Source organism: Macaca mulatta, chromosome 4 (assembly GCF_049350105.2).
Source record: "Macaca mulatta isolate MMU2019108-1 chromosome 4, T2T-MMU8v2.0, whole genome shotgun sequence".
Taxonomy (NCBI): domain Eukaryota; kingdom Metazoa; phylum Chordata; class Mammalia; order Primates; family Cercopithecidae; genus Macaca; species Macaca mulatta.
The window spans coordinates 49,221,792-49,235,270 of record NC_133409.1 but is presented as its reverse complement, the minus strand read 5'-3'; the positions used below and the strand labels follow the sequence as shown (position 1 = coordinate 49,235,270).

Here is a 13,479-nt window from a genome sequence, read left to right as displayed (position 1 = left end):
GTAAGCCGTTCAAGACAGGTCATAAAACTGTTTTGTAAAGGGCCAGATGGAAAATATTTTAGGATATGTGAGCCATGTGGTCTCTGTTGTAACTACTCACTTCTGCCCTTCTACTGTTAAAACAGCCATAAACAATTTGTAAGCAAATGTATTTACATGTATCAGAATGTATTCCAATAAAATTTTATTTATAGAAATAGGCAGTGGGCCAGATTTGGCCTGTGGGCCTAGTTTGCAGACACTTGGTTTGAAGGATCAAATTGTTTCAAGTAGCTTAACTGTATCCCAGAACAAAGCTCAAGGATATTTAAGGAAATACAAAATATCCAGCACCCATTAATAAAGTATGCAATATGTAGCATTTAATCAGAATTTACCAACATGCAGAGAACCAGGAAAATTCAATAGTGAAGAGAAAACTCAATAGAAATAGACCCAGAATTGACAGACATCTAATAAGTGGAGATACTAAAATAAATTAAATAGATTTAATAAGAATATTCAAATGGTTATTGTTACTATGTTCTATATACTCAAGATGGTAGTGGAAAGCATAGGGTTGTTAAGAAAAGATGGAAGCTATAAAAAGACCTAAATTGAACTTCTAGACTTCTAGAGATAACACCTGAGGTGAAAAATACACTGGATAGGATTAAAATCCTAAAATACACTGGATAGCAATTAAAATTATACCAAATGAGATACTGAATGGAAAAAAAAAAAACTAGAAAAAATTGAATAGCACATCAGTGAGCTGTGGGACAACTTGAAATGACCAAATATGTATGTAACTGGAGTCCCCAAAGGAGGGAGAGGACAGAAAATAAAGATATAATGGCTGAAGACTTGCCAAATTTGATGAAAACAATAAATCCACAAATCTAAGTTAAATAAATATCAAGCAAACACAATAACACGAAGAAAACTACACCAAGGGACACGGTAATCAAATAGTTTAAAACCAGTAGTAAAGACAGATTTTAAAGCAGAGAAAAAAGACTATACATTCAGAGGAGCAAGCATGACAGAAGGCTTCCTGTCAGAAGGAATGTAATCCAGAAAACAGTGGAAAACATCTTCCAAGTACCGAAAGCTAAAACTGTTCATCTAGAAATCTAGAGTTGTGACAACATATTTTTAAAAAGGTGAAACATGCAAGCACTTTCTTTGGTAGGAAAATAACAGGTGAAATAAAGACTTTTTCAGATGTACTAAAGCTGAAAGAATTAATCACCAGTAGACCCACAGTGTAAGAAATACTAAAGGAAGTCTTTTTTTTAAAAAACTCTCACATTTATTATTAATTGATTTAATAAAGAAGGAAAATAATGCCAGGTAGCAGTAAACAGCACCAGAAATGGCAACCACCTAGGTAAATACATATGATGATGATGATTATTTTTAAAAAGATGGTTTAAACAAAAATAGTAGCAAATGGGGTGTATAACTTATAAAAGCAAAAGGTACAACAATAATTGCACAAAGGTCAGGCGAGGAAAAAGATAAAATTTTTGTACTCTACATGAGCTGGTATAATATCCCTTGAAAGTACACCATGGTAAGTTAAAGATATAACTATAAACTCTACAGCAACCACTAAGATATCAAAACATAGTTATAAGCCAAAGAAGATAAAATTAGAGAAAGATAATCAATCCAAAAGAAGAAAGAAAAGGAACAAAGAATAATTGAGACCATTAGACAACAAATAACAAGATGGTGCATTTCAGCCTAATCACATCAGTAAGCACATTAAGTAAGCATAAATGGTCTAACTATCATAATTAAAAGGCAAAGAATGTCAGATTTAATATACACTTGGCCAGTCCGAAGGTAGTGAGTTATCTCAATTGATTGTTCACAGTCAGATTTAATACATATAAAACCCCCTGAGAACTAACTCTATGCTGCCTACAGAAAAATGCACTTCATATGTAAAGACACAAATATATTATAAGCTAAAGGATGAAAAAAATCATTTTTAGTACTAATTTTTTTAAACTTCAGTGACTATATTCATATTAAACATAGTAGAAATTAGAACAAAGAATATTACCGGGATAAATAGGGTTATTTCATAATGATAAAGTGGTGAATTCATCAAGAAGAAATGATCTTAAATGTTTATGCACCTAGTAAAATAATTTCAGTATACATGGGAAGAAATAGACAAATTCACATCTATGGTCAGATTTCAGCACCCTTCCTTCAATAGATAATAGAGCAAGTAGTTGGAAAACCAATAAGGCTATAGAAGGCTTGAACAACACTATCAAGCACATTGACTTAATTGGCATTTATAGAACACTACTCAACAGCAAACTGCACATTTTTTCCAAGCATAGCCAGAACACTTATCAAGATAGACCATATTCTGGGTGGGAAAATAAGTCAATTAATTTTAAAGGATTTAAATCATACAAAGAGCGTTCACTGACCATAATGGAATTTAATTAGAAAGGAATCTAGAAAAATATCTTGTACCTGAACATCACACCTCCAAATAACCCAGGGACACATCCTGAGACATTAAAAACATCGTAACAAATTTAAAAGAATAGAAACCATACAAAATACCTTCTCAGACTACAGAATTAAACTAGAAGTTAATATCGGAAAAAGTGCTGGAAATTTTCCAAATATTTGGAAATTAAACAGTATACTTCCAAATAACCCACGGATCAAAGAAAAATCTCAAGAAAAAATGTTTAAATATTTTAAGTTAACTGAAAATGAAAATACAGTTTATGAAAGCATGTGGGATACAGCTAAAACAGTGCTTCAGAATTTGCAGCATTAAATGATGTATTAGAAAAGAAAAAGAACCTAAAATCAATAACCTCAGTTTCCACCTTTGGAAACTAGAAAAAGAAGAACAAATTAAACCTGCAGTGAGCAGAAGAAGGTAAATACTGAAAATTAGAGCAGAAATCAACAAAGTTGAAAACAGGAAAACGATGGAGAAAATCAACAAAATAAAAAGCTGGTTCTTTGAAATGATCAGTAAAATGATAAATCTCTAGCCAGGCAACCAAAGAAAAAAAGAGTACACCAATTACCAATATTAGGAATGAAAGAGGTGTTATTCTGCTAATCCCGTGGATAAAATACAGGATTAGTAAGAGAAGAGTATAAATAAGCTCTCACCCACATATTTGATAAATTAGATAAAATAGACTAGTTCCTTGAAATACACATATAAACTAAAACACCTTCTAGACAGCAGACCCAGATGGTTGTACTGGTGAACTCTACCAGCCAACAAGTGTGACACAAACGAAATCAATCAGCACCATAAAGAAATGAGCTGGCTGGGTGCAGTGGCTCACGCCTGTAACCCCAGCACGTTGGGAGGCCGAGACAGGTGGATCCCTGAAAGTTGGGAGTTCGAGATCAGCCTGGCCAACATGGTGAAACTGTGTCTCTACTAAAAATACAAAAATTAGCCTGGCATGGTGGTGGGCACCTGTAATCTCAGGTATACAGACTATACCTGTAGTCCCAGCTACTCGGGAGGCTGAGGTGGAGAATTGCTTGAACCTGAGAGCTGGAGGTTGCGGTGAGCCGAGATTGCCCCACTGCACCCCAGCCTGGGTGACTGAGCCAGATTCTGTCTCAGAAAGAAAAAGAAAAAAGAAAAAGAAATGAGCTATCAAGCCATGAAAAGGCATGGAAGAAAATTAAATGTATATTACTAAAGTAAAAGAAGCCAGTCTCAAAAGGCTGTATACTATATAATTTCAACTATATGACATTTTAGAAAATGCAGAATGAGACAGGAAAAAGATCAGCAAAACTTCTCTGTATGATGTTATAATGATGGAGAACTGTCATAAATTTTTTCAAACCCATAGAATATACAACACCAAGAGTGACCTCTAAACCATGGATTCTGGGTGATAATGATGTGTCAATGGAGGTTTATCAGTTGTAACAAATGTACCACTCTAGTGGGGGATGTCGATAATGGAGGAGGCTAAGTGTGTTGGGAGGGAAGGGAGTATATGCGAAATTCCTGTAACAGGCTCAATTTTGCTGTGAACATAAACTTCTCTAAAAAGTAGCCTATTTTTAAAAAAAATCAAAAAGGAAATTAGAAAATATTTTGAACTGAATGAAAATGAAACCAAATTTTCAAGTGACTAAGATGCAACTTATAGCAAGGCTCAGAGAGGAATTTGTAGCACTACATGCCTATGTTCGAAAAGAAGAATGGTCTCAAATTAATAACTCATCAGGGATTGTCATAATCATCTTCAAACGTCTGAATGTCTTTCATTAAAAAAATATGTTTCTTTCATGTTGTGAGAGAAGATAGAATTAGGGGTGGTTACCTACAAAAAGGAACTCGGCTCTTAGGACAGAAACAGTTGTCATACTTCACTAACTCTGGGCTGAGTTTCTTTAGCTAGACATAGTCCTTTAGATGTTCATAAGAGTTCTTTTAAACTGTTTCTGATATAAATGGTAATAAAGAAAATATTCTAAAATATTAACAGGAAGTAAATTGCACATTTCAAGTGATGTGTTGTATAGTAGGTAATGCAATATACCTACTTACAGAATGCAGTATACCTACTACTTATTACAGAACAAGCAGTCATTTTAAAAGTCACAGAACTGTAGAATCAAAAGGTGCCTTACGTATTAATGTTATTAAGTCAAACAATAGTGGCTTCAGCTCCTGGCCTCTTTAATATCAAGGCCTTGGATGAAATTTTTAAAAGGGGGTGAGGGAATCCATTTAAGTTTTCAAATGAACAAAAAGCAGTATAAGGAGAACTAAATCACTGAATGAGATATTCAGAATTCACCAAAACAAACAAAAAAAAGAAATCTCAGGCTCAAGGGCGACCAGGAATATTCCAGAAGTACGTCTGTACTAGATAAAAGGTTGGATAAATGTCACCTTCTCTGCAAAACCTTTTCTGGTTCTCCCAGTCTTAGTGGCCTCTGTCTTCCCACAGTATTCTGTACACCCTGTACTGTGGCATCTCTATGCCACCACCCAGTAATAGGGTGTCATGAAAAATGAGACAAGGAATAAAAAATAGGGTTTGCTGTTTACCACTGGCAGTCTTCTCTTGTGCTAGAAAATTAATCTGTTTTCTCTTAGTAATGTGAGGGTCAATGAAGTAAGATGTGTGTTAGTTCTTTAAAAACATGAAAGCACTGTCTACAGACAACAAATATCCCTGTGTGTATTTTTCTCTTCAAGTGGTAACAGTCTGTGAATATCTTCCTGTTACCAATACATTTCTACTTGAAATGGCTAAGTGGCAAGAAGTACAGCTGAATTGTGCAGAAAAACCACACTGCTGCTTTATAGTAGCAAGGATTTGCCTCAATTAGCCTTTTAAAACGACACTTCAATTAGTGTTTCTGTTTTGTATAGTAGTTTCTTTCTCTTTTATAATAGTTTGATCTTAGTTCATTAGTTGCCCCCCATAAAATCCTAGATTTGAAAGCTAAACTTTTAATGCAAGGAATCATGCAATCTAGAGACTGGATGTTAAATTTTATGTCTTTTTCTTTAAAAGAAATTTTTCCTTTTAACAAGCTTTACACTGTTTTGATTTTCAGCATTGATAATAGCTATAATTATTGATCTTTTGTTGTATGTCAACACTGTTTTAGGAGCTTTATATAAGTTATCTAATTTGATCTTCCACAAACCCTGTGAGGTTATTATTCCTCTTTTACAAATAGGGAAACTAAGGTTCCAAATATATTGTTAATTGTTTAATTTATGAACTTATTACAAAGTGACACTAAAATTTAAATACAGATCTGACTCCGGAGTCCATACGCTTAAGCAACTACCTCGTTGAATGGAAGTGGTACAATGCATTGGCCTCAAAAACCAGGATGACTTATTTAATATAGCCTTGGTAAGAGAACTTCAGTGAATAATTGTATCCCCAGTACATGGTAGCTGGTATAATGGAAACAGCATGAGACTCAAAGATAGAATACTTGAATTTAAAGTTTTAACTGCTGATTATTAGTTCCATGACTTTGGCAAGTCAGTTTACCTCTCTTGAGCCTATTATCTCCTCATTCAAAAATAGATTAATAAAACCATCTCTCTCAGGTGGTTGAGGCAGAGATCCAGTGGATAACATTTCTCAGTGTTTTGTAAATGCTTTTGAAAGATACATAAATGGATTGATAAGTGGTTTTGGTCATTTGCCATAGACTTTCTTTCAGTAGTATTTTTCCTGAGTGCTTTACAAAAAACAATTTGATTTAGAGAAATGTAGCAAGTTTCCAGAGAATCTCTACTGAGTTACAGAGTGATCATTATATAAGGAAGTTCTACTCATAAGCCGGTTTCTTTGACAAGATACATAGTTTTTGAGGAATGGTTATTTCATTGGACTGCCACAAAGAATTCTTCACAGATATTTCTGCCATCATTTGGGAAGAGTGGGAAGACAGAGGGATTAAAGGTGTCCCCTAGGCCCAAAGCAAGTCATTGCCAGAGTTAGCTTTAAGGTTCCTAATTAATTGTCACACCATTTTTGTCAAAGCTACCTTTCCTGTGCAGTTGAGAGTTCTGTATATGCAAAGTCCATTTCTGTCCTAATATGAATATAAGGAATGTCTTTACTCCTTGAGGGCTGTTCAGCTCTCTATACAAAATAGCATCTTTGACAGGTCAAGGTGAGTAATTGGTGAATAGATGGCCCTGGAGGTCACTGGTGACCTCCCCTCCACCCCACTACCGAGGTCAGTACTGACGCCTGTGGGCACGTGGGAAGGTTGTGTTCTGCCTCACCCAGTGGGTTCATGCCTTTCATTCCAATATTGTTTATTTTATTTTTGGTTTCACAATTTTGAAACTTAACCCACCGATTCCCATGTATACTCAGGATTAGTGACAAATGGAATGAGCACAATGAAATAAAGGCATTTTGTCATAGACTTCCATGAAGGTGTGAAATAAGCAATTCAGAAATGAATGGTGAATTTGGAAACCTCTTAATTATATTTGTTCCGTGTAGGTAAACCAGTCAGAATAATTCATTTTCTTTCATAGTCCCTCTTGCTCTCTCCTCTCCCCTTGACTAACCATCCTCACCCCAACAAACACACAACTCATTTATACACAGGAGCTTGGATTAACCAGTTTGGGTGATTACCTGGATCCAATTAAAAAAAAAAAAAAAACTGTTATATCTCTGTTCACACTTTTGTTGTACAAACAGAATTTATGCAAACTAACTCCATCTTTAAGTTGTGTTGCCTTCCCTGGAGATCACCCCTTGGGTAATCCTAGAAACTGCAGCTCTGGAGATCAACCCTTACTAAGGTAACCCTAGAAACTGCAGCTCTGAATTCATCACGTTGTAGTAGCTTACTAGGTGTAGCAGACTGGCTTTAGCACAGCAGTGAACTAATAGAGGCTGCATGTATAGCCATCTTCCTCTGACTATTAGAACGAACTATTCAACTGAGAATAAAGTTTCCATATAGTTTGGATATGGTGACATGAAAGAAGTTGCAGATTATTCAGTGAGACCGTCGCTTGTAGGGTTGTAGGATGGAGGAAGAAAGGGAGAGTGAGAGGGAGAAGTTTATTTATGGAATGTCAGGGGGCCATTGAAGCTCAGCAGGCCCTAGAAGCAGAGGACTTCCCCCCGTGCTTGTTTTCTCCCTCTGACCTTGGATGAACTAGCGAGCAGTATATTATGCCGGGTGATTGTGCTGGTTTGTCATGGTTAGCATTCTGGACTGTCACTGGAATGTAGGAAACGGATGAATTTGAATTGAACCATGAGGTGGTCTGCTGGGCCCTCTCCTTGTCTCAAGGAAACCTGTCGCTGTTTGTCTGGGCTGGGCCTAATGAAAGCAATGGAGGGAAAGAGAGGTGGGCCTTTGATCTCTTTGTTGCAGCTGCTCCCTGGGAACTCGCTGAAATCAATGCCCTGTTTTCCTGAAGGAATGAATGGCTCTGCCTAACTAGCTTTGTGAAGCCGTGGGGAATTCACTGCCTCTGTTTATTGACAGCTGAAAAGGAGCACATGGGGTGGAATGGACCTTCTTGTGAAAACCAGGCACAGGGAAAATTAGACCTCAATTTAACACAGAGGAATTGGGAAATTCACCCCAAAGGAGACGGGAGTTTCTCATGCTTACATTAGAATTACTCAAGTTTGGGGCTAGTGTGTAATGAACAATGGAGGTTTTGTCACAACTATGTTATAAGTAGGAATATGGTCTGCATAATAAATAATGTTAAGTAGAAGTTGATTCTCTACCCTCCCTTTTTTTTTAAACACAGAAGTAGAGAAAAACAAATATTAACCATGATATAATCAGGTGATTCTTTTATTTTTGCCTTGAGAGAAAAGAAAACAGTGATACAGTAAGCATTATTGATATTATATGGAAACTCTCTAAAATTCATCTTTCATTCATTATATTTTAAAACATCTTTGAACTTGGAAGCTATGTTCCACTCAAGCCAGTGATTCATGCCATTCTGGATTGTGTGCATTGCATGGGAATATTACAATATATATTTATTTTAAAATATTTATATTCCTGAGATATTGTAACTGGAAGTGTGTATCAAACACAAACTGGCTTGTAGACCAAGATTAGCGCCTGGCATTGCAATAGTTGATCAGTCTTAAAATTACCACCTTTATAGTACACACTAAAGAAAAAGTCTTGAGTTTATCACAAGGAAACATCTCTGAGATACCTTCTTTCACATCTCCCCTCACTTGCTTGATTTCCCAGGAAGAATTTATGGCTTCTTCCTTTGGCCCCCAGCCCTTTGTGTACACCTCTATTATAGCACTTAACACATGGCCCTGTAGCTCTTTATTTAGGTGTATTCTTTTAGCTGGAAGTAAAGCAGCTGTGTTGTATTCATTTTTATATCTCAAGCCTAGCAGAGCTCTTGGCTCAGTAAATGCGGGCTGAATGAATGGGGATTGCTGGCTCTCTCTACATTCCTTAGAAAGTAATTATTTATCCCAGTTTCAACTGCAAATACTAAATTTTGGGAAGACCTGATTGGTCTGTTGTTACCTGATTGTTGCTACTGCTTTTTAAAATTCTTCCTCTGTGGAGAACTATTACGCCCTTTTTTGCTTTAGCAAGTTTGTCAGGCAGTTCACAGCCTCTAGAAGGAAGCATCACCAGTGTGTGGCATTTTTCTTTTTCAGATCCAAGCTCTCTTCTCTGTTATTCTTTCCTAAAAATAAACCTCAACGTAATGTTTAGATATTTCCATTAAGAAGATGAAAAAGCTTTTCATTTAGAATTTTGTAGACTTTCACTTGACCAAATTTAGTGATTGAGATGGATAAGGCTGCCATTTTACATGATTTAATTCTATGATGTAATGTTAAATAATGGCAAAACTCAAAACCTCCCTTGACAATTTCTTTAACCAGATTTACTACCACTGCATGTTTTGAATTCCTTATCAGATAAAGCAAACAAACAGCTTTGCTTCTTAGTGAAAAGTCTAAGGGAAATTTTGATTCTAAAGCACTGACTAGTCTGATGTCACAGAACCCTAGGACGAACCCAATTTTTTTAGCTATTCTCAACTTATAACCTATTTCTTTTTAAAGCCAGAGCTTGAAGTGGGAAATTATTGTCAACATTTTTTGGGAAAATAACGTCTTAAAATCAAATGGAAATTTTTAGAAAGTGTTGTAGGAGGGAGTAAGTAAGCAGACAAGTACAGGAACGGGCTAATACTTTACTCTCCATGTTATTTCTGTTTTATGTTCACTACCAAGATTATTTTTAAAGAAACTTATTTGCACTTCTGTTTTGATTAATAGTAGAGGTGAAATTCACATTTGTGAATTGCAGGAGGAATCTCCTAGAGGAGGAGGCACTTATGTGGGTTGTTACAAATAAGATCGAGTCAGCGGGTTGTGATTCTGAGATTTTAGATTTCTCATGAAACAGAAAAATTACCATGACTTTGATCATTGGTAGACTGTCACCCTGATAAGTATTAACTTGAAGATAAAAAAAAAAAAAAAGCATTAAGCATAGCACTTTAGGCTTCATAACTTGGCTGCTCAATCCTCCTAGTTTCTGGAAGTAATTTTGTGTGACTTATACCGAAGTAGGGAGAGGCAGAGAGTGGAGGGAATGTAGGAAATCAAACTGCATCTTTTCCATTTGATGTTTCAGCTTTCAGCAGTGAGGAATATCTTTGTCTACATTAATAAAAAAAGAACTACAGACAGGCCAGGGAAGTAACTGCAGTTAAAAATTTTGTTCTTGCTCTGCTTGTAGAATCAGATAACTTCAACTATGTGATTCTTCAGAAAAGAGCCTTTTTCTTTAGACTGAAGACTGCTGTAATATCCCAGAAGAATAATTTCAAGTAACTTAAGAGTCAAACCCTCAAAATAAGTTTGGGAATGGACATATGTTATGTCTGTTTGTTTACATGTGTGTTAATCTATGTAAGCTAACTTCCTAGTAGAAAAATACCAGATATTTCCCTCTTAGACAGTTTCCCGTCCACCCAGACTGACCAAATAAAGCAGCCCTAATAAACATGTATCGAGCCGTTGAAAACAAGATATCCTCCTTACTACTAGATTTAGTTGCAAGAAAGCTATTCTGAAATACAGAACTATTTAAAATTAATGTGTCAGTTGTATAAGATCAGATATGACTATTATAAAGATCATCTGTAATAATTAGATACCTAATCATTTGTAATGAATCATTTGTATATTAATGAGGTTGTTAAAATACTTAGTACATTTTAAGTAGTTTAAATGTTTACTTTGCAACATTACGTATTGTCTCCTTTAGTGAGACATTTTTCTGAAAGAAAAACCTCAATTCAGGAGGAAAAACCCCAACTCAGCTTATACCTAACAGTTTATGCCTTTTGCATTAGTAAGATTCAAATTCATATCGTTTTGTTATTTTAAAAACACATACAACAGCAGCCTTTTTGTTCAAGGCATAAATGTGGGCTACTCAGAGAAGGAGGTTACTTAGGGTTGGTGCTCAAGTATTCATCCAATTGGATTACACTGCTAATCAGTAATGAATTTATATCTGTGGAGGTGAGGGTTGATGGGTTTAAGTTATTGATCTATTTCCTGTCTTCATTATTTTCACTGAAAGCTATATTTCCATCTCTTTTCAGTCTGTAAACATTTCGCTGCTGCCCTCTCATCATTTGCTGTCCAGTTTCTGTCCTTTTCCTTATCTCAAGGTGAATGATTGGGTCTGCACAGCAAATTCTTGTCTCCAGGCCTCTGCTGATAATAGTGGTCTTGACTTTTTAAAAAAATTGAAGTCAAGCCAAAGTGGGGTGTTTTTTTCCCCCATATTTTGTCTTTTAGTGGCGTTTACTTCCCTCCCCCTCTTCACCCTCATCCCTGCTGAGGTTCTTGTTTCCCTTACCCAAAGGAATAGTGTTCTTCTTAGTTGACACTCTTAAAAAGGTTAGTTGACACTCTTAAAAAGGTTCTGATTATCTTTCAAATTTTTTTTTGGTAGAGACTGAGTCCTGTTATGTGGCCCAGGCTGGTCTCAAACTTCTGCCCTCAAGCAATCCTCCTGCCTTGGCCTCTCAAAATGCTGGGATTACAGGCGTGAGCCACTGTGCCCAGCCATGATTATCTTGTAATTTCTGCTTGAAGCTGTGAGGTATTTTTATGTGGGGTCTCTGAAAAATAAATACAAATACATGAATACTCCCTGCTTACCAGACAGTGTCAAGCATTTATCTCAAATTAGCTTATTTAATTCTCAAAAGGGTCTTGTGATGTGGGTGTAATCATTATTGCCATTTTACAGGAGAGGAAGCTGAGGTAGAGAGAGAAAACCAATTGCATGAGGTCTCTAAGTGGCTCCAGGTGGCACCAAGATTGGAATCTAAGCTTTCTGGCACCATACTGTGGTCTTAACCACATCACTGTATAGCCTCTCTAAAACTAAAGATCCCTTAAGGAGTTAAATGTGTGCCTCTGGAATGCTTGGATATGGCATTATAGCACAGCATATTGATGGAGAGAGATTTTTGACCCCTGGTATCCTTGAAGTCATATTCTGATTAGGTAAATTTCAGTATTCATAGTACCAATGTGTTTTTTTCTTGATGCTTTAAAAAAAAAAAACTTTTGATATTGTTTTTTTCTTTAGGATTGCTGTCACGTCTAATGTGGCTTCTGTCTCGTGTCACATCTGAAACTCATCTGTACCTCACTTAGAAAGGTAAATATGTCTGTGCCGAACCCTCCAACTCCTGCCCCCCAGCACTCCCACCATCAGTCATGGCTCTGTTCTCATTCTCTCCTCGCATTGCAGCACAAACCAGAGCCCTGGCCTCCTCCACAGGAGAGGGGCTTATGTCCCAGAAGAGACTCTGTGAGAGAATTTACATTTGAGGAACTTCAGGCTTTGAGGGGAAAATAAGGTTGGCGGATTAAGATGTGGTCTTAAATGAAAGCCTGTTTTTCACTCTAAAAAAATCAAGAGGACACGCTAAGAATGATCATTGCTATTTATTTGTCTTAAATTAGAAATCATGGGCATTGTACAGTTGATTTTTACTTATCATGACTTGCTCACTAGAAACTTCTTGTTCTCTTTCTGTTATATTTTAAAAAGGTGTTTTTAAAATGGTTTTATCTTAAGGAAATATTAGGAAAAAAAACTGAGATAGGGTCCACCATTTAGAATCAGATATCCAGAATGTAACATATGTTACAATTCAGAGTCTCTAAACCACTCTTCTAAAATCATAATGTGAGATGATTCTCAGCTTGCCAAATTTTCTAGAGTTATAAAATAGGTTATGTCGCTCAATCCAGTGTTTATTTGAGGGAATTCATGGTTGCCAGGGGCCCATTATATGTCAGAAGCTTTTATTTCTTATTTTCTACCACTCATGTAAAGATTAGGATTTGTTTTAACCGCCTATTTCAAGATAATGATTCCAAATCCCAGCCTTAAATTTCATATCTAACATGGTTGTTGTTTTTCCCTGTCATATACATTAATTCTAGGTTCAAGGCCATGTCACCCTAAAGCAGCCCTCACTTGTTTTGCAGCTGCATTGCTGTTGCTAAACCATAACTATTGGCCTCTCTCCAGACTTTCTTTTTTTCTTTGCAAAATGTCCTTGAAGGTCATAATGGTGTATTTTTTAAAAATTCCAGTTGTCTTTGTAAGTTTTCTTATATCCCATCTTACATTTGATTCCCCCCACAAACCTCCCACTAGATAAACCACTTCTCGCTCTATTCTTTATCGTGAGGCTGACTTCTAGGAAGGCTGTCCACAGCTGCCTCAGGCGGAAGGCTAACTAGGAGAATATTAGGTCGTGTGTTTGGATTCCTGTTCTCCAAACGATTCTAATTAAAACTAGTCCACTACCCCCACCAATATGTTCAGAAGGAAAAAAATGTAGCAAAATCCCCAAACGCCCTCAATCACTTCATTATACCATTTGGGTAACTTTATGGC

The 13,479-nt window shown here is 36.3% G+C and overlaps 1 protein-coding gene across 50 annotated transcripts in view; it reads left to right on the top strand.

Moving 5' to 3' along the window:
* PLAGL1 (PLAG1 like zinc finger 1) overlaps positions 1-13,479 on the top strand; it is a 65,612-nt gene that overhangs the window by 26,995 nt on the left and 25,138 nt on the right. For all 50 annotated transcript variants that reach the window (XM_015137200.3, XM_015137187.3, XM_077998500.1 and 47 more), the window contains one exon: positions 12,154-12,225. The gene's annotated coding sequence lies outside the window, so the exon portion shown is untranslated. The remainder of the gene's footprint in view (positions 1-12,153; positions 12,226-13,479) is intronic.